This window comes from Anabrus simplex, chromosome 3 (genome assembly GCF_040414725.1).
Source record: "Anabrus simplex isolate iqAnaSimp1 chromosome 3, ASM4041472v1, whole genome shotgun sequence".
NCBI lineage: Eukaryota > Metazoa > Arthropoda > Insecta > Orthoptera > Tettigoniidae > Anabrus > Anabrus simplex.
In genome coordinates this window covers 20,610,409-20,638,252 of record NC_090267.1, presented here as the reverse complement: position 1 = coordinate 20,638,252, position 27,844 = coordinate 20,610,409, and positions in this window count along the sequence as shown.

Sequence of the window (27,844 nt, the reverse complement as noted above, 5' to 3'; positions counted from 1 at the left end):
AAAACACAATCATATATTTACAGTGTCCACTATGTGCATATTCCTCGTTGTCCTCCTGGCTCTTACTCTTAGATCTTCTGTTCTGTCTTGCTTTTTGTTGCATTTTTCTGTATGTTTGACTCTGTTTCGCTATCCGCCTTTGATCAATGTCATACAAGAATTTTATTGTGTACCCCTCGCTCTAGTCCAGCCTTCTGCAACACCTGAATCCTACCGTTATTCCCTCCATTGCACCAGAGTACAACATTATACACAGTAATGTTCAACACATTTAAGCCAAAAAATGTGGCATTAGCACATCTAATCTGTACTAAATTGTTGAAACATTCATTAGTATTTTGCGTTTTGTATTTCAGGCACTTCTTTACCAGTTCACGTTCAGCCAAATCTCTAAGTATAGGCTTAATTTAATCCAAAACCGCTTCTGAAATTGAGTGTTTGTGCTAGTACATGCTGCTGTCAATATTAAACTTGCACCATGCTTTTTTGGGTACAAGTGGTGGATGGGACAATCATCGCTTGACGATTTGTGAAAATAAAGTGCCCGGATTGCTCTCCTCACACCTTCTACACTTCTACCTAATGGTTCACCATCAGGCATGATTACACCGTTCTTGTCTTTTAGTAGGCGGCGAAGCCTCCCACCCGTCCGCTTCTGAACGTGCCCAGCACATTCAAGTTTTTTCACTTCACAGTCATACATCCAAAACTCTCTTGAAAGATGAAGAATCACCATCCCCAAGGTACTGGGTGTATCTAACTCTATACTGAGGTAGCGATCGATTAAACATGTCAATGAGAGCTCCTGACTCCTTTGTAATTACCAGAACATTTCATTTTATGATAGTCAGCCCACTCCTTCTCTAACTCTGGATCTGTCATGCATTTTCTCGTAGCACACTGGTGGCAGTATTTTGATTTTACGGCTACATCCAAGACTTTGCCACTGTCCATATTTATTACCGATGTCATCCCATACTGAGAAGTATGGCCTCTCTTCATCCACTTGCCGTCTACTGATACAGCAAAGTCTGTGCCTGCTTCTCTTTCTGGCAGCATTCCCAACTTTTCCCTTTCTTTCACAACACTATCCACTGATTTTCTCGTACAAACTTTTGCTGCATCAAATACCAATTTTGAAAGATAATTATTTGCGCCATCAAACCGTACAGCAGGTTGGGGCATATTCATTATACCAAATAATCACTTTGCTCTCTCACGACCCTTACCCCAGCACATCATACATACCATATGATTGTCAAAGATTACTCTCATAAAGTCTTTCCGTCACTTTTTGTAAAGGAAATGAAAATTCATGCTGACAGTAATCACGAAACAGACTGAATTCACTAGCAACACCAAATGTATTTTCCTCCAAAATAGTCAAACACTTCACGTGTTTGAAGTTAGGACGCGCACAAAACATGATAATGGCATTACACAATATTTGTAAATCTATAATTCTGAAGCCTGATGTTGCAAATTCATCACTAGCAACACTTTCAGATGGGTTTCAATTTTATAAGTTGAAACTGAGAGGTCAGCTATTTCAGGCACTGATTTTTGTTTAGTCTTATACACTCTGGAAGATCGTGGCAATGTTGTTCTAGAAGATGCGGGACTTAACAAATATTCGCAATCACGGAAAATGTACTTCTTCATGAATTGTTTACAAATACTCACATTACTGCAATAAAAAAAGATTCTGCGATACTAGAGTCATCTGGGGATAAGGAAGTGTACTTCAGAACATATAGAATGAATGTTTGGAGTAAGATAGACAATGGAAATGGTTCAATAAGTGATAGGATTGTATGTATAGATTACAGAAAGCGTAGAATCTTGTTTGACATAAAAGGTGCCGTGGAAGTACCTACGCACTGATACATCATTTATTTAAATTCATTAACTTCCAGTTCCTACATCATTTTCAAATTTTCACACACTGTTAAAACATAATAAGCAATGTTAAACAACAAATAAAATATACTAAAATTTTGACTTCAAACGGCTACATCCCATCTTAATCCTTCTCCATGTTTCCTTCTAATACATCTTCTCGCATCTCTCGTATTTATTGATTACATGAGAGTCGAAAATTCAATAGGGAGAAATTGGGGTATATTTTTAACACGTTACTTTATTACATCCCTGTCTAGGAAGCCAAGAATAACGGCAGAGAGGATTCGTCGTGCTGACCACGCGACACCTCGTAATCTGCAGGCCTTCGGGCTGAGCAGCGGTCGCTTGGTAGGCCAAGGCCCATCAAGGGCTGTAGTGCCATGGGGTTTGGTTACATTATTTCATGCATGCTCATGTATAAGCTAGAATCATAGTAGTATAATTGGATAGTTCTGCGACCTCCGCTTCCGCAGGCTCCCAGGGGCCTCCTCCTCGGCCGCGGCACTGGGGGGCCTTCCGAGGGGCCTCCTCCTTCGGTCCCAGGGGCCTCTTCCAGTGCTGCCAACTTAACCTTACTAGCGCGAGATTTGAATTGGTAAACAAAGCCACGTGCTTCTTGACAGACAACAACGCAACGCTAACTTCACTATCGCCATCTTAACGGGCCTAAACCTCAGTGCTGCCAACTTAACCTCACTAGCACGAGATTTGAATCGGTAAACAAAGCCACGTGCTTCTTGACAGACAACAACGCATCGCTAACCTCAGTGCTGCATTATTAATGGGCCTAAACATCAGTGCTGCCAACTTAACCTTACCAGCGCGAGATCTGAATCGGTAAACAAAACCACGTGCTTTTTTGACAGCTGTCATCCGCCATCTTTCATCAACAGAGCACCGTGTTGCCCTCTTTAGCTAAATATCTGTGAAATGTGGTGGCAGATAATTTGAAAAATGCTTTTTGACAGGAGCCATCTTTAATCGACAGAGCACCATGCTGCCCTCTATAGCAGCATACATTTGAAATGTGGTGGCAGGTGATTCCACGTGACAGCAGCCATCTTTAATCAAGAGAGCACCGTCCTGCCCTCTTTAACTACATACCTTTGATATGTGGTGGCGGCAATTTGAAAAATTCCACGTGCTCTTGTTTGGAAACAAACTCACGTGTTTTTCTGACAGCTGTCATCCGCCATCCTGCATCACAAACCTCAGTGCTGCACTCTTTAGCTGCATACCTTTGAAATGTGGTGGCGGCAAATTTCACATTCTCTTGTTTGGAAACAAACCCACGTGCTTTTTTGACAGCTGTCATCCGCCATCTTTAATCAACAGAACACCGTGCTGCTCCCTGTATAGCTACTATATTAAGCATGTAGTAGTGGGCAATTTGAAAACTTCCGTTAGCTGTCATCCGCCATCTTTAATCAAGAGAGCACCATGCTTCCATCTTTAGCTACTACCTTTGAAATGTGGTGGCGGCAAATTCCACGTGCTCTTGTTTGGAAACAAACTCACGTGCTTTTTGACGGCTGTCATCCGCCATCTTGCATCACAAACCGCAGTGCTGCACTCTTTAGCTACATACCTTTGAAATATGGTGGCGGATAATTTTAAAAATTCTACAGCAGCCATCACTCGACGCTAATTGCACAAGATGGTGGCTATACATGATTCCTTAAGGGTGCTTATGCAAGATGGCCGCTATACATAGGTTCTTATGAGACTCCCTTTGGATGCTTGCGCAAGATGGCAGTTCTACATGGCTCCTTATGAGGCGCCCTAGGGACGCTTGCCCAAGAAGGCGGCTGCACCTATGAGACGGCTTAAGGGTCCTTGCACAAGATGGCTTGAGACCCCTAAGGATGCTTGCGCAAGATGGCGGACACAAGATGGCGGCTATACACGACTCCTTATGAGACGCCTTAAGGGTGCTTGAGCAAGATGGCTGCTGCCCTTATGAAGAAAGCTAGCTTAGAGGCTAACGTGCAGTGCTAGTTCGATTAATTAAATTTGGGGCTTAAATGCAAAATGTTAAATATCTCGGAAACGGTGCATCGTAGAAGAAAACGGACAAAGTCTACATGCCCAGTACCTAACTTCGCAGTATGAAGAATATGATAGCATAAGAAACATAGTCTAATGATGAGATCAACGGTTCGGTTCTTACTTAGGCCCTTTGGCATTTGCTCTGTTTTAGCTTGTATTGAAGCAAGTTTTTGTAACATGATCAGGTCTAGCTATGGTAGAGAGTATAACGTGCCATGCTGGTTCGATTCATTAAATTTGGGGCTTAAATGTAAAATGTTAAGTATCTCGGAAACGGTGCATCGTAGAGCAAAATGGACAAAATTTTCCCAGCTTCGCAGTATAAGGAACATGATAGCATAAGAAAAAAGTAGTCTAATGATGAGATCAACGGTTCGATTCCTACTTAGGCCCTTTGTCATTGGCAGCTATCTACACTAATTCTACAAGATGGCGGCTATACATAGCTTCTTATGAGACAGTTTAAGGGTGCTGGCACAAGATGGCTGCTGCTCTTATGAGACGCCCTTGCGATGCTTACGCAAGATGGCGGACACAAAATGGTGGCTATACATACTCCTTTTGAGACAGCCTAGAGCTGCTCGCAAGAGATGGTGGCTACTCTTATGAAGAAAGCTAGCTTAGAGGCTACTGCGCAAGATGACGGCTGCTGTTATGCATGCGGTGGATGGCAATTTGTGACAGCTCTCATCTTTAATCAACAGAGCATCGTGCTGCTATCTTTACAGCACTAAATCTCATACTTTTAAAATGTGGTGGTGGGTAATAAAAAAATTCTTCGTGCTTTTTTTTGATAGCTAACAGCGGTCATCTTTAAACAATAGCGGTTATACATAAGCTGTTAAGGCCTCTTCCTATGTCAAGGCATTGCTCTAGCGAACAAGTTTAAGCCTGCCTTGCGAAGCCAAGAGTGTGCAGCGATAACATTGTGCATATTTCAACTTGCGAAACATAACAAGACTTGAATCGATGTCGTGAACATCAACATGTGATCAGAACATTGATTGATGTGTTCAGAACACTACATAAGTGATTAAGACTAGAATCGAACACTGTACTCGATACAACATGTGTTTAGAACATGTTAAGGGGATTTTTTTCTAAGAAGATCAGATGGAAACATAACAAGACTAGCATCGTTGCTGTTAAATTTAACATGTGATCAGAACAATTTTTGATGTGTTCAGAGCAAAAGTACAATTTCAATGATTTGCTTACTGTAAAAATCAAAAACACACTGTGCACGTATCGCGTAGCTAACTCGATCAGTAAACGATATTGCAAAAGTACAACTTCAATCATTTGCCTAGTGTAAAAATAAAAACACACTCTGCACATACTGCGTAGCCAACTTGCTCGGTAAACGATATAGCAAAAGTACAACTTACAGTATATATTCGTCCTGTGCGAAAATAAAAACTACAGAAAAACTGTACTAACTCGCTCGATAAGCGATAATCTGATTTAGTTACAATAGAAAAAACATAGATTCAAACCCTGTTCTATTATCGCAAACATGGAATGTAAAATTAAACAGAACGATTGGTGCTATAAGAAATACATTGGTCCCTAGGAGTGCACACATTACCTATTGATTTTACATGAATCGACTATCATACTAAACTTCTTCCGTTAGATTGTGCTGCTATCTTAGCATAACCTATACGCATGAACTTAAAGTACAAAGAATAGCCATGTTTAAAAGCGTGTACACATCACCTATCGATTTTGCATGCATCAACTATCGTACTAAACTTCTTCCGCTAGATTGTACTGCTATCTTAGCATAACCTATACGCATGAACTTAAAGTACGCAGAAGAGCCATGTTTAAATGCGTGTACACATTACCTATCGATTTTTCGTGCATCAACTGTCACACTAAACTTCTTCTACTAGATTGTGCTGCTGTTTTAGCATAACCTATACGCACGGACTTAAAGTACAAGGAATAGCCATGTTTCACAGCGTGTACACATCATGTATCGATTTTGCATGCATCAGCTATCGTACTAAACTTTTTCCGCTAGATTGTGCTGCTATCTTAGCATAACCTATACGCATGAACTTACACTACAACGAATATTCGTGTTTCAAAGCGTGTACACATGACCTATCGATTTTGTATGCATCGACTCTTATACTAAACTTCTTCCGATACACTGTGCTGCTATCTTATCATAACCTATACGCATGAACTTAAAGTACAAGGAATAGCCATGTTTAAAAGCGTGTACACATCACCTATCGATTTTTCATGCATCGACTGTCATACTAAATTTTTCCGCTAGATTGTGCTGCTATCTTAGCATAACTTATACGCATGAACTTACACTACAACGAATATTCGTGTTTCAAAGCGTGTACACATGACCTATCGATTTTGTATGCATCGACTCTTATACTAAACTTCTTCCGATACACTGTGCTGCTATCTTAGCATAACCTATGTGCATGAACTTAAAGTACAAAGAATAACCATGTTTCAAAGCGTGTACACATCACCCTGAACTTCTTCCGCTAGATTGTACTCCTATCTTAGCATAGCCTATACGCACGAACTTAAAGCACAAAAAATAACGATGTTTAACAGCGTGTACACACCACCTACTGATTTTGCATGCATCGACTATTTTTTACCGCCAGAGTGTACAACGATCGCATATGTGTATTGCTAACGTATCTGTATAAAGTGAAAGCACAAAGAATAGCTATGTTCCAAAGCGCGAACACATCACCTACCGATATTGCATGCATATACTATCGTACTAAATTTCTGCCGCTAGAGTGTACAACGTTCGCAATTGTGTGCTGCTACCTATGTGCGTGAACTTAAAGCACAAAGAATAGCGTGTACACATCACCTGTAAATTTTGCACGCATTAACTCTTGTACTAAACTTCTTCCACTAAAGCGTGCGATCATTGCTTGTGTGTGCTGCAATCTTAACATAACCTATGTGCACGAACTTAAAGCACAAAGAATAGCCAAGTTCAAAGCGTGTACACATCACCTATCAATTTTGCATGCATCGTCTTACGTACTAAATTTTTTCTACTAGAGCGTGCAATAACCTTATAAGTATGCTGCTAACTTAGTATAACGTATACGCATGAACTTAAAGCATAAAGAATAGCGATGTATAAAAATCTTGTGAACATAGCAGCAGCAGTAAGAATAGCAATGTTTTAAAAGCGTGTACGCATTGCCTATCGATTATACACGCATCAACTAGAGTACTAAACTTCTCCCGCTAGAGTGTACTGCTATCTTACCATAACCCACGTGCACGAATTTAAAGCACGAAGAATAGTTAAGTTTCAAAGCGTGTACACATCACCTATCGATTTTGCATGCATCAACTAGCGTACTAAACACATTCCGCTAGAATGTACAACGTTCACATGTGTTTATGCTGCTACTTTAGCATGACCTATGCGAACGAACTTAAAGCACAAAGAATAGCGATGTTTGAAAATCTTGCGCACATAGTAGCAGTAAGAATAGCAAGGTTTAAAAGCGTGTACATATCGCCTTTTGATAATGCATACATCAACTATCGTACTAAACAACTTCTACCCGAGCGTGCGACCATCACTTGTACATGTGCTGCTATATTAACATAACCTGTGTGCACGAACTTAAAGCATAAAAAAATAGTTATGTGTAAAAATTTTGTGAACATAGCAGAGTGTTTACTACGTAGGTGTAGACATTGAACTTTGCATGCTGAAGCAGCATACTACGTGATCGTGACGTCACGACCTCGTGCTCTTGTTTGGTAAACATAGCCACGTGCTTTTTGACAGCTGTCTACTTGATGAACCCTAAGCTCACTTTGAAGGACAATAGAGCGTCGCTAACCTCACTGCTGCCATCTTTACGGCGGTAAACCTCAAGGCTGCCACCTAATGAATGTTATAGCGCGGAATTTAAAATCCAACAACGGAACATTGCTAACCTCACTCTTGTCATCTTTACGGCGGTAAACCTCAAGGCTGCCACCTTATGCATGTTGTAGCGCGGAATTTATAATCCAACAACAGAACATTGGTAAACTCTCTGCTATCATCTTGAAAAGTTCAGTGTTCCAAACACTAGTTCGAAAAAACGTAACTCATCGCACCAAGGGGTTTTATTAGGTAAGACGTAACCCCTAGGTTCCATTCCTTGTTCTGAACATGAAAGCATTTACAAATAAAGATTAATTTTCTACACTTAACAAAGTACAAGCGTTCTTGCTGATAGCGATCGATGAGGTTGTTGCTCCTTTAGCCCTTTAGCCCTTTTGCCTATTAGCCCTTTAGCCCATTAGCCCTTTAGCCAATGAATGTGCAGTAAGGAGGCGGAAGAGTGCTTTCATTCCTTTTAGCCCTTCTGAAAAGACGTAACCCCTGGGTTCCATACCCTATCACGATTATTTTTTTTCGGCTCAGCATTTTGCATAGTAGCCCTCGCCTGCACAAGCTACATGCTTATAACCCACGTCAACAAATTGAAACAATATGTTTCCGAACCGATATTTCATGTTACATATTTATGTAATAACTTGTTCAACAGCTAAGGGACTTAAATGTAAGCAGAGTATTTCTTATCGCACTAGCGTTCTGTTTAATTTTACTTCCCGCATAAGCTACATGCTTGTAACCCATGCCAACAGATTGAATGATATTTCATGTTACATGTTTATGCGATAATTTGTTCGACTGATTTTCACACAAGACGAATGATGGAAGGTAAATCATTTGAAGTTGTAAATTTGCTATATCGTTTAACGAGCGAGTTAGCTGCGCAGTATGTGTACAGTGTTTTTAAATATTTTTATACTAGGCAAATCATTGAAGTTGTAGTTTTGCAATATCGTTTACTGAGCGAGTTAGCTACGCGATATGTGCACAGTGTGTTTCCATAGTTTTTTGATTTTACACTAAGCAAATCATTAAAATTGTACTTTTGCTCTGAACACATCAAACAATGTTCTGATCATATGTTGAAGTTAACCCTCCAAGTGGCAAGCGCCTGTGTAGTGTTATTAACAAATACGCTACCTGTGATGTATATATATATATATATGAACTATCTACTGTCTATGCGACATATAATTATATGGTGTATCTCATCGGAACTGGTATTTTGGTGAATTAGCTAATTCATCTACGGACATTATGTTCACGGGCTAAGTACTGTACTGAGCCATGATTTTCCCGTTCATATGGAAGTGTTATTCTACTCTATGGAAAGACTAAAACCTTGAGTCTGGTAGACTTGGTTATTTCAATGCATGAGCGCTATGAACTGTTGGAATATTGGGCATGTTTTCTGTCTAAACGTGGCAATTGTGACTTTTCGGAACACTGTTTGTTGCTTGGTAATGCTTCTACGAGCTATTAATACATAGTGGAACAATACATGGACTACTACGCCATCTGTGAGAGTGGCTAGCAACTTATCTTGGTGGTTCAGCGGTCTCCGCCAGAGCGTGTAGCGGGGTTGAGACTGTGTCGCGCCTAGCGACAATGTGTGAAAGGCGCTTTTAAGCTGTTGGACTCGCTTGTGACTAGACGCGCTCGTGACTGGAAGCTAAGCCATGTTTAACGGCTACTCTGAAACTCAAATAATGATTATGGAAGCTGTAGGTGTCGGGTGATAAAGGAGAGTACACCTCGCCTAACGAGGAAGTCTAAGTGTGTTGTACAGTATTTAAGTATATTCGCTTTTAGTATGTAAGTCATTCTTAAAAATTCTTATTTGTGAAGTGCCGTAGTAGTTGGTTATAGCACGAGGATGTTACCTGGGCATTACTGATCACCATAAAAGTTCGCCTTTAGGTCTTATTACTGTATATATATCGTTTTGGTGTAGTTTTCTGTATTCTATAAGTGTATTTATTGTAAGTGAAGTAAGCTACGGCTTGATTATGGTGTTCATATTTGAAGTGTGTGCTGCGTAACGGCGAAGTGCAGTGTTTGCTCTAGGTAACAGTCAAAATTCGTTCCTGCCTTTTCTAAATTTTGTGATTCCCTTTGTTAATTCTTGTTTCTGGTGTATCAACGTGTGTTTTCGTGTATTATTTGATTCGTGTGCTGTTTCTTTTGATAAATTGCATCTTCATATTGCCGTGTTTATTGTGGTGTACACTATCGTCTGTTCTCTCTGATATTTTGTTCCCATACTATTGTTTTGTGATTCGGTTCGTGTGATTCGGCCTTCCGTTACTCGTGTTACGACCTAACTACTGCGATTGAACTGAATGCCACCCATTTCTCTTAAAGGGAATCATTATAATTATTATTATTAGTTGGATTTTTCATAGATTCTTATTTGATTCATACGTATGACTAGGGAATAGGATTGAATATTTCTTGCATTTCTGCGGGTGGTTGTGTTTTATTATTGCATAATAATATGAGGATTCCTACATTTATTACAACGATGAAATTCAATAACAATGTAAAAGTTGGAAGATTTAATTAAGAGTTTTGGGCACCCTTAGTGTGGAGTGATTGTTGCTTGGGGCTTATCTACTCTTCTCTGTATTGTTGCTTATCGCCGTGTGGCAGTTACGCAACTGTCATTGGTCATTTTTGTCTTGTGGGCATTAGCATCCGCTGTTGTGGGCAGCTGTAATTATTATGATGTTTTGTTTTGCGGTATTGAGGCAAGATCGTGTGTTTTTCTATCTTGTAATGTGGGTTCCGCCTCATTAAATTGTGCATTTCAGGTCGTGTTGTTACTAATTACCACATCTACTATGTGGAATGATTTTATTTATTATGTATTAGTGTTGATTTTATTTTAACTACTGTACGATATGTGTTTTCATATTGGTCGGTTGTAGTGTAAAGTCCCTTTATTTTCATGCATTGTTTGGTTTACGTTATCTGAGTTTGTGGGGAATGATCCTTCCACTGGGATGTGTCGGAAGCCCTCTATTAAATAATTTGTTATAAATTTTATTAAAATTATATGTTTGTTCACGAACACTTAATAGTAATTTATTTAGTTTGCTGTCTGGTGCACCAGAATTTTATTTTACCAAGAAGACTTATTTTAAATAATATTAATTTTCTTTATCTCTAGGTTAGTTATCTGACTTATTTTCAAGGATGCCAAAAATTAAATATTTTCTTCTCAAGTTCATTATGTTAATTGGGGTCTAATATTTTTTATTTTTAAATAATATGTAAGAATGAATTTTCTTTTAAGTATAAATTTAATCTAAAATTTTATGTTGGTGTTATTTTGGCGATGTCTGTCGCAATTCCTAATGATCTCATCCTCTAATCTTACTTCTTTTGGGTTAGGTCCTGCACTCTTTCATTTTGCCTTTGATGATGTTGGTTACTGTTTATCTTGTATGCGCACGTCCCAATGACGCTTGTCATTTTCTTGTATTGTTTGAGGGCGTTGCACCGGTTATCAGGCGTTTTATGCGTTTGCCCAGTGGCAACGCCTGATATCAGGCGTGTTGACATGCTCTTTATTTTATTTCGATAATCTTATTATTATTCATCGAAATGTGCTAATTACGAATCAATTGAAGTTGAAATGTTCGGCCTTAATCATGAAATAGTTTGTATAATAACATCTTACACTAATCTAGTGTAAATCGTTGCCAAAATAGTGTCGTAATTCCGCTGTCTTTTGCTAGCTGCTACATACTCGGCGGCCGGCCACACGAATGTCTCAGCTGAGCCAGGTACATTTAGTCGCCAGTTTTCCTTCTGATATCAATCTGAAGTGTTGATATGCACTCATCTCAGCAATACTGAATCATTTCCTCACAGGAACAGTGAATAAATCTTCAAAGGGACTGTCTCAGATTGTTTTAGGTACAAAACTTGAACCTAGGCAAATCGTTTACTTTAGGCAATGTGACGTTCTACTGGTTGCTTATAAAGAGATGAAAACAAGGAAACCAGTCTATTGTCTCACAACGGGATGTTACACTGAGGGAAATGAGGGGTTGAAACCACTACTGATTCATAAGTACAATAACTTCATGGGAGGTGTAGATAATAAAGGTAAGTGCATTTTCCATGCCACTTGTTCCAGACCCACTAGAAGGTACTGGAAGCAGTTTTTTCAAATCTTCTAGATATAACATTATTTGACACATACGTCCTGTACATAAAGAACACTGATGAGCCTTTAGCAAGATGAGACTTCACGATCACTATAGTTAGGAGATTGCTAAATGAACAGTTCCCAATTCCAGTTGTGAGGCCAACAGGTCATGCAGGAGGCCCCTCTCATGCTCTCGAAATATTGCCACAGAATAACAATCGCCTATGTGCTGTGTGCTTGAAAGAAAAGAAGAAGAAGTAGTCTACATTCTGGTGTCGAGGATGTAATGGTGGTATTCACCAGGGGTGTTATAAACTAGTGCACTTCTGGAGGCCTCACAATCATGGAGTAAAAAGAAAGACCCACCCAAGTGACTCTGAGGGAAATGCACAAGTGGTAGCATACAATTGTTGTATAATTTTTCCAGCTAAGAACAGTATTATAAACTATATACTGGTACGCACCTATTTACTATGAACTGGTGCTTCTTTTGTATATGTACTTTTTAAAATTTACCTAAATATAAACATTTTATATATAGCAAAACTTTTGCAAAAATAAATAATATAAACAAATTCAACATATTTTTGGTCTTACACTTTGTGGATGATAAATAACAGCTTTAGTATCATCATCATCTTATTCCTTGTACTTTTGAGGATAAAAGGGTGTGCTGTTTATGTATGTATAACAAGTCAACGATTTTTAACACAATTTATACTAAGAGTCTGCAACACCGGTAAAATATCGCTGCCATTACAGGATAAATGACCGCCACTTCGAGGGGTTAACAGCATCGATTACAGTGTTCGATTCTAGTCTTGTTATGTTTCAATCTGATCTTCTTAGAACAAGGGTATCCCCTGACATGTTCTAAACACATGATGTATTGACTACAGTGTTCGATTCTAGTCTTGATCAGTTATTTTGTGTTCTGAACACATCAATCAATATTATGATCACATGTTGTATCGAGTACAGCGTTTGATTCTACTCTTCTAATGTTTCGCAAGTCTAAACATGCACAATAATGTTATCGCTGCACACGCTTGCCTTCGCGATGCAGGTTTAAACTTGTTCGATATAAAGCTATGCCTTGACATAAGAGGCGGAGGAGGAGGAGGACGAGGAGGAGGAGGAGGAGGAGGAGGAGGAGGAGGAGGAGGAGGAGGAGGAGGAGGAGAATGATAAGGCTTTAACAGCCTATGTATAGTCACCATTGTTTAAAGATGACGGCTGTAAAAGAATTTTTTCAAATTATCCGCCACCACATTTCAGCTAAAGAGGGCAGCAGGGTGCTCTGTTGGTTTTGCACATAGAATTTCAAATTGCCCTCCACCGCATGCATAACAGCAGCCGTTATCTTGCGCAGTAGTCTCTGAGCTAGCGTTCTTCATAAGACTAGCCGTCATCTTGTGCGAGCACCACTAGGCTGTCTCATAAGGAGCTATGTATAGTCACCATTTCGTGTCCGCCATCTTGCGTAAGCATCCCTAGGACGTCTCAAGCCATCTTGTGTCTCATAAGAGCAGCCACCATCTTGTAGAATTAGATAGCTGCCAATGCCAAAGGGCTTAAGTAGGAATCGAACCGTTGATCTCATCCTTAGACTATGTTTCTCTTGTTCCTGATACTGCGAACCTAAGTACTAGGCGGAAAAATTTGTGTCCGTTTTGCTCTAGGGTGCACCGTTTTCGAGATATTTAACATTTTGCATTTAAGCCCCAAATTTAATGAATCGAACCAGCACGGTATGTTATACTCTCTACCATAGCTAGACCGGATCATGTTACGAAGAGTCGCTTCAATACAAGCTAAAACAGAGCAAATCCCAAATGACCTAAGTAGGAACCGAACCGTTGATCCCATCATTAGACTATGTTTCTCTTGTTTCTCATACTGTGAACCTAAGTATTGGGCAGAAAAATTTTGTCCGTTTTGCTCTACGATGCACCGTTTCAAGATATTTAACATTTTGCATTTAAGCCCCAAATTTAATGAATCGAACCAGCACGGTACGTTATACTCTCTACCATAGCTAGACCTGATCATGTTACGAAGACTTGCTTCAAAACAAGCTAAAACAGAGCAAATGCTGAAGGGCCTAAGTAGGTACCGAACCGTCGATCTCATCATTAGACTATGTTTTTCTTATGCTATCATGTTCCTTATACTGCGAACCTACCTACTAGGCGGAAAAATTTTGTCCGTTTTGCTCTACGATGCACCGTTTTCGAGATATTTATCATTTTGCATTTAAGCCCCAAATTTAATGAATCGAACTAGCACGACACGTTAGCCTCTAAGCTAGCTTTCTTCATAAGAGCAGCAGCCATCTTGCGCAAGCACCCTTAAGGCGTCTCGTGAGGAGTCGTGTATAGCAACCATCTTGTGTCCGCCATCTTGTGCAAGCATCCTTAGGGCGCCTCTAGCCTTCTTGTGCAAGGACCCTTAAGCCGCTTCATAAGAGCAACCGCCATCTTGCGCAAGCATCCCTAGGGCTTCTCATAAGGAGCCTTTTATAACCGCCATCTTGCGCAAGCATCCCAAGGGAGTCTCATAAGAATCTATGTATAGCGTCCATCTTGCATAAGCAACTTTAAGGAGTTATGTATAGCAACCATCTTGTGCAATTAGCGTCGAGAGATGGCTGATGTAGAATTTTTCTTTTTAAATTATCCGCCACCATATTTCAAAGGTATGTACCTAAAGAGTGTAGCACTGAGCTCTATGGATTAAAGATGGCGGATGATAGCTGACAAAAAGCGCGTGAGTTTGTTTACTAAACAAGAGCACGTGGAATTTTTCAATTTGCCGCCACCACATTTCAAAGGTATCTAGCTAAAGAGGACAGCACGGTGCTCTCTTGATTAAAGATGGCGGATAACAGCTAGCAGAACTTTTCAAATTGCCCGCTACTACAGAGGGCAGCACGGTGCTCAGTAGATTAAAGATGGCGGATGACAGCTGACGAAATTGCCCGCATGATAGCAGCACAGTACTCTATTGAAGATGGCAGATGACAGCAGTCAAAAAAGCACGTGGCTTTGTTTCCAAACAAGAGCATATAGAATTTTTCAAATTGCCGTCACCACATTTCAAAGGTATCTAGCTAAAGAGTGCAGCACTGAGGTTTGTGATGCAAGATGGCGGATGACAGCTGTCAGAAAAAACCACGTGAGTTTGTTTCCAAACAAGAGCACGTGGAATTTACCGCCACCACAAGGAGGGCAGCACTGTGCTCAAAGATGGCTGCTGTCACGTGGAATTGTCTGCCACCACATTTCAAGGATATCTAGCTAAAGAGGGCAGCACGGTGCTGAAAGATAGCTGCTGTCAAAAAGAATTTTTCAAATTATCCGCCACCACATTTCAAAGGTTAGTAGCTAAAGAGTGCAGCACTGTGCTCTATAGATTGACGATGGCGGATGACAGGTGTCAAAAAAGCACGTGGATTTGTTTACCGATTCAAACCTCGCGCTAGTGAGGTTAAGTTGGTAGCACTAAGGATTAGGCCCGTTAAGATGGCAGCACTGCCGATGACAGGTGACGAATTTGCAGCTACTGCGATAAAGAGGTCAGCACGGTGCTCTCTGGATTAAAGATGGCTGATGACAGCTGCACGTGGCTTCGTTTACCGATTCAAATCTCGCGCTAGTCAGGTTAAATTGGTAGCACTGAGGTTTAGGTGCGTCAAGATGGCTGCACTGAGGTTTGCGATACGTTGTTGTCTGCCAAAAGCACGAGGCTGTCAAAAACACGTGGATTTGTTTACCTATTCAAATCTCGCGCTAGTTAGGTTAAGTTGGTACTACTGAGGTTTAGGCCCGTCAAGATGGCAGTACTGAGGTTAGCGATGCGTTGTTGTCGATGATAGCTCTCAAAATGCACGTGGCTTTGTTTACCAATTCAAATTTCCCGCGGGTGGTGGAGCGGGCCTCTAGGAAGGCCTCTGGCTGTGGTGGTGGTGGAGGAGGCCTCTGGGAGGCCTCTGGCTGTGGTGGTGGTGTAGAAGGCCTCTGGGAGCCGGTGGTGGTGGCGGCGGCCGAACTGTCCTATTATACTACTCATCGACTCTCGTACTATCCTTCTTCCGCCAGATTGTGCTGCTATCTTAGCATAACATACACGCATGAACTTAAAGTACAAAGAATAGCCATGTTTCAAAGCGTGTACACATCACCTATCGATTTTGTATGCATCAACTATCGTACTAGGCTTCTTCTGCTAGAGCATGTTGCAATCGCATTTGTGTATTCCTAACCTATGAGCACGAACTTAAAGCACAAATAATAGCCATGTTTAAAAGCGTGTACACATCACCGGTGATGTATGCATCGACTATCGTACTAAACTTCTTCCGCTAGAGCGTGCGACCACCGCTTGTGTGTGGTGCAATCTTAACATAACCTTTCTGCACAAACTTAAAGCACAAAGAATAGCGATGTATAAAAATCTTGTGAACATAGCAGCAGCAGTAAGAATAGCTATGTTTAAATGCGTGTACACATCACGTATCGATGATGTACGCATCGACTATAGTACTAAACTCAACCCACTAGAGTGTGCTAAAATCGTATAAGTGTGCTGCTATCTTAGTATAACCTATGCAAGCGAACATAAAGCACAAAGAATAGTCATGTTTAAAAGCGTGTACACATCACCTATCGATTTTGCATGCATCAATTGTTGAACTAAATTCTTCCGCTAGATTGTGCTACTATCTTAGCATAACCTATGTGTGTGAACTTAAAGCACGAAGATAGTTATGTTTAAAAGCGTGTACACATCACCTATCGTGCTAAACTTATTCCGCTAGAATGTACAACGTTCACATGTGTTTGTGCTGCAACTTTAGTATGACCTATGCGCACGAACTTAAAGCATAAATAATAGCGATGTTTCAAAATCTTGCGAACATAGCAGAGTGTTAACTACGTAGGTGTAGACATTGAACTTCGCATGCTGACGCAGCATACCACGTGACCGTGACGGCGCTAAACCTCAAGGCTGCCACCTTATGCATATCGTAGCGCGGAATTTAAATTCCAACAACAGAACATCGCTAACCTCACTGCTGCCTTCTTGAAAACTTCAGTGCTCCAAACACTTAAAACAATCAATCAGATATTGATTTCTGTTAGAAAAACGCAACTCATCGCACCTCGAGAATTTTATTAGGTAATCCTGATAAGACGTGACCCCTAGGTTCCATTCCTTGTTCTCAACATAAAACCATTTACCAATAAAGATTAATTTTCTACACTTAACAAAGTAGAATCATTCTTGCACATAGCGATCGATGAGGGTGTTAAAAATGTACCTACTTCAGTTAACTTCCTCCGGAAGGAGGAGGGCGTGGTAAGGTAGTGGAGGAGCCCTTTTGTACTTTAGCCCATTAGCCCATTAGCCCTTTAGCAATTTAGCCCTAGGAGGAGGAAGAGGAGGAGGACGCAGTCAGGGGGAGGAGGAAGAGGAAAAGTCCTTCTGTTCTGAACACATCAATCAATGTTCTAATCACATGTTGAAGTTAACGACATCGATTCTAGTCTTAATCACTTCTTTTGTAATCTGATCTTCTTAGAACAAAAGTACCCGTGATACGTTCTAAACACATGTTGTATCGAGTACAGTGTTCTATTCTAGTCTTCATCACTTATTTAGTCTTCTGAACACATCAAGCCATGTTCTAAACATATGTTGTATAGTTCCGCATGAGTTACATGCTTGTGACCCATGCCAACAGATTGACTGATATTTCATGTTACACAGTTATGCGATAACTTGTTCGACTGCTATGGACTTAAATGTAACCAATGTATTTCTTATAGCACCAATCGTTCTGTATAATTTTACTCTCCATGTTTGCGATAATAGAACAGGGTTAGAATCTATGTTTTTCTATTGTAACTAAATCAGATATCGTTCACCGAGCGAGTTGGCTACGCAGTATAGTTTATATGTAGTTTTTGATTTTCGCACAAGACGAATATCATAAGTTGTACTTTTGCTATATCGTTTACCGAGCAAGTTGGCTACGCAGTATGTGCACAGTGTGTTTTTATTTTTACACTAGGCAAATGATTGAAGTTTTACTTTTGCAATATCGTTTACTGAGCGAGTTAGTTACGTGATATGTACAGAGTGTGTTTTCGATTTTTACACTAGGCAAATCATTGAAGTTTTACTTTTGCAATATCGTTTACTGAGCGAGTTAGCTACGTGATATGTACAGAGTGTGTTTTCGATTTTTACACTAGGCAAATCATTGAAGTTGTACTTTTGCATATCGTTTACTGATCGAGTTAGCTACGCGATATGTGCACAGTGTGCTTTTGATTTTTACAGTAGGCAAATCATTGATTTTGTACTTTTGCTCTGAACACAGCGAACAATGTTCTGATCACATGTTAAAGTTAACAGCAACGATGCCAGTCTTGTTATGTTTCCATCTGATCTTTATAGAAAAAAAATCCCCTAACATGTTCTAAACACATGTTGTATCGAGTACAGTGTTCGATTCTAGTCTTAATCACTTATGTCATGTTCTGAACACATCAATCAATGTTCTGATCACATGTTGATGTTAAAGACATCGATTCAAGTCTTGTTATGTTTCGCAAGTCCAAATATGCACAATGATGTTATTGCTGCACACTCTTGGCTTCGCAAGGCAGGCTTAAACTTGTTCGCTAGAGCAATGCCTTGACATAGGAAGAGGCCTTAACAGCTTATGTATAACCGCTATTCTTTAAAGATGACCGCTGTTAGCTATCAAGAAAAAGCACGAAGAATTTTTTTAATTACTCACCACCACATTTTAAAAGTATGAGATTTAGTGCTGTAAAGATAGCAGCACGATGCTCTGTTGATTAAAGATGAGAGCTGTCACAAATTGCCATCCACCGCATGCATATCAGCAGCCGTCATCTTGCGCAGTAGCCCGTAAGCTACCTTTCTTCATAAGAGTAGCCACCATTTCTTGCGAGCAGCTCTAGGCTGTCTCATAAGGAGTTATGTATAGCCACCATTTCGTGTCCGCCATCTTGCGTAAGCATCCCAAGGGCGTCTCATAAGAGCAGCAGCCATCTTGTGCCAGCACCCTTAAACTGTCTCATAAGAAGCTATGTATAGCCGCCATCTTGTAGAATTAGTGTAGATAGCTGCCAATGACAAAGGGCCTAAGTAGGAATCGAACCGTTGATCTTATCATTAGACTACTTTTCTTATGCTATCATGTTCCTTATACTGCGAAGCTGGGTACTAGGCGGGAAAATTTTGTCCGTTTTGCTCTACGATGCACCGTTTTCGAGATATTTAACATTTTGCATTTAAGCCCCAAATTTAATGAATCGAACCAGCATGGCACGTTATACTCTCTACCATAGCTCGACCTGATCATGTTACAAAAACTTGCTTCAATACAAACTAAAACAGAGCAAATGCCAAAGGGCCTAAGTAAGAACCGAACCGTTGATCTCATCATTAGACTATGTTTTTCTTATGCTAACATGTTCCTCATACTGCGAAGCTGGGTACTCGGCGGGCAAATTTTGTCCGCTTTGCTCTACGATGCACCGTTTTTGACATATTTAACATTTTGCATTTAAGCCCCAAATTTAATGAATCGAACTAGCCCGGCACGTTAGCCTCTAAGCTAGCTTTCTTCATAAGAGCAGCAGCCATCTTGCTCAAGCACCCTTAAGGCGTTCATCAGGAGTCGTGTTTAGCCGCCATCTTGTGTCCGCCATCTTGCGCAAGCATCCTTAGGCCGTCTCGTAAGAACATATATATAGCGGCCATCTTGCGAAAGCACCCTTAAGGAGTCATGTATAGCCACCATCTTGTGCAATTAGCGTCGAGAGATGGCTGCTGTAGAATTTTTTAAAATTATCCGCCTCCATATTTCAAAGGTATGTAGCTAAAGAGTGCAGCACTGAGGTTCGTGATGCAAGATGGCGGATGACAGCTGTCAAAAAGCACGTGAGTTTGTTTCCAAACAAGAGCACGTGGAATTTGCCGCCACCACATTTCAATGGTAGTAGCTAAAGATGGCAGCATGGTACTCTCTTGATTATAGATGGCGGATGACAGCTGACGGAACTTCTCAAATTGCGCCCTCCTACATGCTTAAGGTAGTAGCCATAAAGAGGGCAGCACGGTGTTCTGTTGATTAATGATGGCGGATGACAGCTGACGAAATTGCCCGCTACTACGGTAAAGATAGCAGCACGGTGCTCTGTTGATTAAAGATGGCGGATGACAGCTGTCAAAGAAGCACGTGGGTTTGTTTCAAAACAAGGGAATATGGAACTTGCCGCGACCACATTTCAAAGGTATCTAGCTAAAGAGTGCAGCACTGAGGTTTGTGATGCAAGATGGCGGATGACAGCTGTCAAAAAAGCATCTGGCTTTGTTTACCGATTCAAATCTCGTGCTAGTAAGGTTATGTTGGCAGCCCGTCAAGATAGCAGCACTGAGGTTAGCGATGCGTTGTTGTCTGTCAGAAAGCACGTGGTTGTAAAAAGAATGTGGATTTGTTTACCGATTCAAATCTCGCGCTAGTGAGGTTAAGTTGGCAGCATTGAGGTTTAGGCCCGTCAAGATGGCAGTACTGAGGTTGGCGATGCGTTGTTGTCTGTCAAAAAGCACGTGGCTGTCAAAAAATGAACGTGGCTTTGTTTACCAATTCAAATCTCGCGCTAGTAACGTTAAGTTGGCAGCACTGGAAGAGGCCCCTGGGAGCGGAGGAGGCCCCTGGGAATGCCCCCCCAGTGCGGTGGCGGAGGAGCAGGCCCCTGGCATTCTGCGGAGGCCGCAGAACCATCCAATTACACTACTAATCATGAAATTTGGTTCACATATGGCCTTCGATCGTGCCAATATACGCAACAAACTTGATGACTCTGCCTTTACTATAAGTGTGTCGATGAATGAAACATACGAGTGAAAATCACCAAATTTACGAACAGTCCAGAAATACAGCCATATCTAACGCATAAACGACAAAAATTCACAGGACCAAAGATATAGATCAGTTAAAGTCGAACCTGGATTGTGCCATCCGTTTTGTGATACTACATACCGTTTAGCCATAAATTACCTCAAAGTAATGTCTGCACAGTCATTAAAATTGCCTCCATATTTCGACATTTATTGGGGGCAAAAAGAAAAAATTGAACATTATGGAATTTTTCCGTCAGCTAAAAGCTAAATGTTATAATTTCACCATATTTCAATTTTCTAGCTCGTCTGCCAGATAGAGCGCCATCTTGATTTGGGGGAAGGGGGATAAAAATTACGAAATTCCTCAAAAAATATTTAAAGACAAAAACGAATAGATTGTCGCTTTTGATAAATTATACGACGGCGTTCTTATTCTGAGCCCGAAATTTGAAGCCCCCTACCGTGCCCCTTCAGGGAATTTTAGATTTTTCTTGGGGATCCTGAGATTGGCAGCTTCTCCGGTACGAAGTTTAAAAATTCTGAGATCTGGAAGTGCGTCATTAATTCACGTCTATTTTCATTTTTATAAATTTATATATAGATCGCTGGAGACCGACTTGATTTTATATGTGTAATAGAAAAGGTAGGCATGAGCACGGTTAATCGTGCGGACCTCCACATCGAGATTGATTAAGCCTCAACGGTACCTGAAATCAGCAAACGGTTTACGCGATCAGACGTGCCTTTAATCCTTCTACTTGTTTGATTCTAAAACATTTTCTCGTATCTCTCATACTTATTGATTACATGGGGTTCGAAAATTCAACAGGGAAAAATTGGGGTACATTTTTAACACTTTACTTTATTTCATGCATGCTCATGTATAAGCTTGAATCATGAAATTTGGTTCACATATGGCCTTCGATCGTGCCAATATGCGCATCAAACTTGATAACTCTATCTTTCCTATAAGTGTGTCAAACAATGGTATATAATTTTGAAAATCAACAAATTTACAACAATCCATATACATACAGTCTAACGTATAAGGTAGTAGGAACGGTAAAAAGTCATAGGACCAAAATTGTAGATCACTCGAAATGGAACCGAGATGGTGCCATCCGTTTTGTGATACGACTTACCGTTCAGCCAGCAGGTAACTCAAAAGTAATGTCTGCACAGTCATTACATTTGCCTCCATATGTCGATACATTTCGGGGGTAAAAAGTGAAAAATTTGAACATCTTGGAATTTTCCGCCGGTTACAGACTAAAAGCTATAATTTCGCCAAACTTCCATTTTCTATGACGTCTCGTAAATTGAGCCGCCATCTTGATTTTGGGGGGGAAGGGGGATAAGAATTAAGAAATTCCTGAAAATTTTTTAAGTGCACAAAACCTATAACCTGTCGCTTTGGATAAATTTGACGACTGCGTTCTTATGCTGAGCGCAAGTTTCAAGCCCCCAGCGTGCCCCCTTCAGGAAATTTCAGGAATTTTCGATTTTTCTAGAGATACTCGGGTCGGTTTGGAGCGATGTATCTGTCATCAATATATATAAAGCAAGATGTCCTGACTGACTGACTGACTGACTGACTGACTGACTGACTGACTGACTGACTGACTGACTGACTGACTGACTGGTAATCAACTCACAGCAAAACCTACTGAAGATAATATCATGAAAGTTTGAGGACATATTCCTACCGTAGTGTAGATGCGCACTAAGAAAGAATTTTAAAAAATTCCTACTTTCAAGGAGTGAAAAAGGGTGAAATATGATTTCATATTTTTATTGAATATCTCCGTTTCTGTGAAAAATATAGTACTTACATCCATTCAAATATTTCTTTTCTTATAGCATAAGTACTATTTTAAAAGAAAATTTTAAAATTCTGACTTTAATGTGGTGAAATGTGGTTTTACATTTGTGTTCAATAACTCCGTTTTTGTGAAAAATATTCTACATAAATATTCATTCAATCTTCCAAATCGTCTCAATAGTACAGCAAAAATCTTGCATTTCTTGAAAAGTCAACGGAAATATGCTGTATTTATTTTCAAGATTTTCCAGATGAAATAATTCCCTTGCGCGCATGAATCTTTGGCTTTTTCCAATCAAAAATGGCGGCGGCACATTTCCACATATAAGTGTACGCGCCAATTCACTCCACTTCTGTGTATTTCAATACGGTGATCTACCAAGTCCTTAACTAAAATAAAATACAATCAACAGTATATAGGCCTACGTATACGAATGTTTTTCAATGAATTAATGAGAAGAAAATTTACCCAGCGCTGATAACGGGATGCAGACTCCAAGAAAGCAGGTTCGAATATGCCTGTTGACGTTCTTTTAACACACGAATATTGTTTTATTAAGGAGAATTATTACCGTTTTATATTCTGTTAGGGAGTTTTACAGTTTAAAGGAATGATTTCATCTGTACAATTGGCAAAACAGGCTAGGCGAAAGAAATACCAGTTCTTCCTTCATTATGATCGTAGCGCGCATGCGTCATTAGCAAAACTGTCTAAGGTTCGAAGATATGTCACCCATATTGACGAAGGAGATACCTGAGGAATTTGCATATTGTCGACCAGTCATGAATTGAGTGTGATAGAACCAAATACAGTAGAGATAATACGCGACACTCTGCGAGATATCGAGGGACAGCGATTAGAGCTCTAACTAGCGAAGTGATCTGGAATTAAAGCTTCTGTTATAACAGCACGTGTATATATTTGTGAAGTTTTTGGCGATATTTATGCGTTAGCAGTAAGTTGATATAAGTAAATAGTCGCATGCGTTATTCCTCTATATCTCCTCTCAACCTGAGTGGAAAAATATGTGCCGTTTTCGGCTGCAGTAACTATTAAGTGCAGAATGATTCGCGGTCTTTCTTCCGTTTCCCTCGTGACAAGAAAATGTAAATAAATATTGTTTGCATATAATGTACCAATACCGGGCATATCACGGCAACAATTTCGTAATTCGGCTTCACAAACAAATATATAAATGGAATTCCTCGATGAGAACCTTCGGAAATCACTTCCCGTGGCTCGAAGTCCCATGCTCCCTACTTTCATTGCAACAACGGCTAAAGCTCAGAAGCAAACGGGTAATGAATGTCCGTAAAAGAAATATGGGCACTACATTAAATATAATGAAAGGAGGGTTCTCTATAATGTAAGAGGAATACATTAACATCATTAAATGAGAAGAATTTTGTTCCCAACATTTACTAAGCATTTTATTAAACTGATAAAACTACACGATAAATACATGAGATAATGACACATTATTTAAAAAAATCAATATTAAAGCAACCATCGTAAACAGTATGCCTCGATGTCTTTGTCAGTCCGTACACCGTTGTGGTTATCGCTTGGCATACTTTAAATCACTTTATTAGCGCGCACTAATACTATGTCATTTTCACAAACACCAGTTCATTTATCTCTGAGCAATGATACTCGGTGGTATCTATTTTTTGAATGGACTGACCACAAGTCAGGATGGCACTCTCTCATTAAATCATATTATTAGTTAGCTGTCATGGTTGCGGAATTTAGGCATATTAAATTAATACACCTTTTCCACGCACTAGATTACATCGCCATATATCGAACACATGGTCTAGTTGACCACGTCCATTATGTATTATACTGAACATATACATGTATCCCGGGTTCTCCTGACCCTGTTATATTGGAAGTGGATTAACACAACGTTGGTATCCTACCCATCACCATAAACACTTGAGAATAACGAAATACATATTAAATATATTTCATAGAGAAATATTAAACAATAGCAAACAATATATCTTGAAGATATGGTCTTGTCAAGCCATATGGTATCAGGTTAAATCCATCGTTCTGACGCGGGTCGAACCCACATTCTCCAGCTTCCGAGGTACAAAATCTGAACTTCCTATCACGAGCTAATTTGATAAATAAAAATGGGGAGGAATACGTCCTTCACAGAATCATAACATTATCAACGCTACAGATAATTTATCATTAGCATGGAATTGATATTGCAGCGGTGAATGAAGAAAACATACAAAGGCAAATCCCTTACATCATTAATCTGTCTCTCTGGTAATGGACAGTGGTGTAATATATATAAATATACTTATCAATACTGCGGGTGGTTTGCTGCCATCTCGAGGGTACATCTGGTATTTTTAGACCCTCATGACGATAGCTCCACTCTTAACTAGTCCTTGTTCCCTATGCCTTTTTGTACGGTATACGTCTCGATTTGTAGTCTTCTGCCGTTTTAATATCTAGACGTTCCCTGATGAGATGAATGCTGGCACTTAGTAGCGACTCTCGTTGATTCCAATTCCGTGTTCGACGATCACTCACGAACGTACAGGCAAAAATGGGAAATTAGTTAATGAACACTGTTTATGTGTTTTCAAAAAATCTACTGGTGATTAGATCCACTTATAAATTCAAATGGACTAACACAAATGGTGGTAAGTGTGTATAAATCACTATTCATTTCCCCTTTAATCACACAGTCTGACTAATTATTACCAGATAGTATGCAAACCTTTTTCCTATCACGAACACCGTTCCTTGAATTTACTGAGCGTCACTCACAGTTTTATTGCTATTGGTTTTACGTCGCACCGACACAGATATGTCTTATGGCGGCGATGGGACAGGAAAGGGCTAGGACTGGGAAGAAAGCGGCCTTGGCCTTAATTAAGGTACAGCCCTAGCATTTGTTCTGTGTGAAAATGGGAAACCACGGAAAGCCATCTTCAGGGCTGCCGACAGTGGGGTTCGAACCTACTATCTCCCGAATACTGGATACTGGCCGCACTTAAGCGACTGCAGCAATCGAGCTCGGTACTCACTGTTTAAAAGATTTTAAATCAGCCACTATTAATTACTGAATGTGATCGGCTGCCTTACTACTTCTAAAGAACTGATGCGTTTGCCCTTCTCTGATGATTGCAGCATAAGCCGACACTGAAGTCTCCAATATTTAAAGGGTTAAATGTTGAAATAACACCTCTGTTAATCACTACTGTACTTTATCTCGCACCACACGGCTTATTTCGCGATATTCAGTCCGCGCTGATATGTTTTCCTCGACACAGCACTTCATACTCTGATATCCATAGTTCATCACTGACACGTAAGTACTGCGGCTGCACAAATTACAATGGGATACTGCATCTAGGTCCGTGTTTTATTCATAGTGTCTGGGATGAGTGTCGGAGAGGTGGTAAACCACGCCCCTAATCGAGATTCGGCTCCGGTAAACGGAATCTTTCAGTAACGTGAGAGTAATCAAATTATAGCTTTATAGCTCCTAACCTCTGTTTTATATTGATCCCATTTTAAGTCCATCCGATTAGCGGGTCGCTCACAATCTCAAAAGCGTCCTTTTCATAAATTCACGCGTCTTGTTACATCTCGTAAGTGCTCCCAATTTTTTCCTCACGTTGTCAAATCTTAGCACTCGGCTTCAGTCTGCGCACCACTATATGACCACGTGCTCTTGTTGGTAAACAAAGCCACGTGCGTTTTTGACAGCTGTCATCTTGACGGACTCTAACCCCACTTTTAAGGACAATAGAGCATCGCTAACCTCACTGCTGCCATATTTACGGCGGTAAACCTCAAGGCTGCTACCTTATGCTTGTCGTAGTGCGAAATATAAAATCCAACATCAGAACATCGTTAACCTCACTGCTGCCTTCCTAACGGAGTTAAACCTCACTGTTGCTATCTTGGTTATACGCTTTTGTGTTAGTTTACTGTTAATCGCTAAGCTGTTCGCATCATCGAAGTAGCGAGTAACAAGTGTCTAGCAGAGGATAAAAGTCCGTCATGGAAAACCCTATTTCTAGGTATATTTGCAAAGAGTGTGGAAAAGCATTTTCCCGAAGCTATCACAAGAGACGTCATGAGATATCATGCAGGACAATTTTTCAATGCAAACATTGTAGAAGAGAGTTCAAGAACGCATACAACGCTCAACGTCATGAAGCCGCGTGTAATGTAGCTTCATGGAGAACAAAATACAAAGAGCTCAACCGTATTCAAGCGAACACTGATTTATTTTTAAAAAGTACACCTCTGCGAGGGATTTTTAATTCTCCCCTGTTGTCTAGGCCTGCTAAAAGTTCTGTTACTAAGCACAAACTTCAAGATAAAGAGAGGCAAGATCATGATTATGATAAGGATAATGATGTTGATCAAAACAGTAGTAAAGGGAAAGTAGTAGAAGAAGAAAACGAAGATCTCAATGTTTCATTGCCATTACAGCTTGATGATTTTACTTCATTTCCTAAGCCTACTACACTTTCTGTCGCAGTGCAAAGATCTCAAGAAGAGATGCAAGATAAAGAAAAAAATTTCAATGCTTCATTGCTATCGAAACAAGTTATGTTTGCATCTAGAAACGCTACTGCTGAAGCACGTATTGCATCAAATCAAGTCCCTACACATCAACTGTCTGCATATAGGTTCAAAGTTCATAAGAAGCCTCTGTTACCCTATGTAGACATAAGATACTGTAAAGACCCCAACGTACTCGTAAAACGTTTGCAACTGCTAAGAGCCTATCATGATGCTGGTTACACAGAGTACGAAGCAGATATTTTTGAAATAGAGCATGAATTACATCATGTAGGTATTATTAAGTAATAGATCTCTCTCGACAATACAACAACTTAAACACCTTCCTAAATCCCAGCGCTTACCCTCACCTAAGTAATCGTTCTGTAGTATATAGTCGATCGAGTAGCTATATTCGTATAGATTATTTTCCAACATTCTCCCTTCCTTAGGGTGTTAACTCCGCCGCTAGATGTAGAGCCGGTCTCAAGTCCGGATAACAAGAGGAGAGGC